The sequence below is a fragment of the Penaeus monodon genome, chromosome 27, assembly GCF_015228065.2.
Source record: "Penaeus monodon isolate SGIC_2016 chromosome 27, NSTDA_Pmon_1, whole genome shotgun sequence".
NCBI classification, from domain to species: domain Eukaryota; kingdom Metazoa; phylum Arthropoda; class Malacostraca; order Decapoda; family Penaeidae; genus Penaeus; species Penaeus monodon.
The window spans coordinates 5,830,584-5,830,804 of NC_051412.1; the positions used below are offsets into that span (position 1 = coordinate 5,830,584).

The window sequence follows — 221 nt, forward strand, 5'->3', positions numbered from 1 at the left end:
CTAGTTCTGCAATCGCTGTCACTTCGAAAAGTATTACTCCAAGAGAATGTTCCCGCACTTACCAGTATCAAATGCCAACGAAAATGCATAAAACCTTATTTTTTTTTATACAAGGCCAGGTTCTACACTTAATTCCTTATCACAGACGGATTTTTAACAATTAGCATGACACTTTTAAATCAAAACAAAACATAAGGGAAAAAATGGTAGTTTCCATTCCA

At 34.4% G+C, this 221-nt stretch overlaps 1 long non-coding RNA gene across 1 annotated transcript in view; it reads right to left on the reverse strand.

Moving 5' to 3' along the window:
• The window catches only part of LOC119590553, an 89,034-nt gene that overhangs the window by 58,993 nt on the left and 29,820 nt on the right, over positions 1-221 (reverse strand). The gene's annotated exons all lie outside the window — the stretch shown is intronic.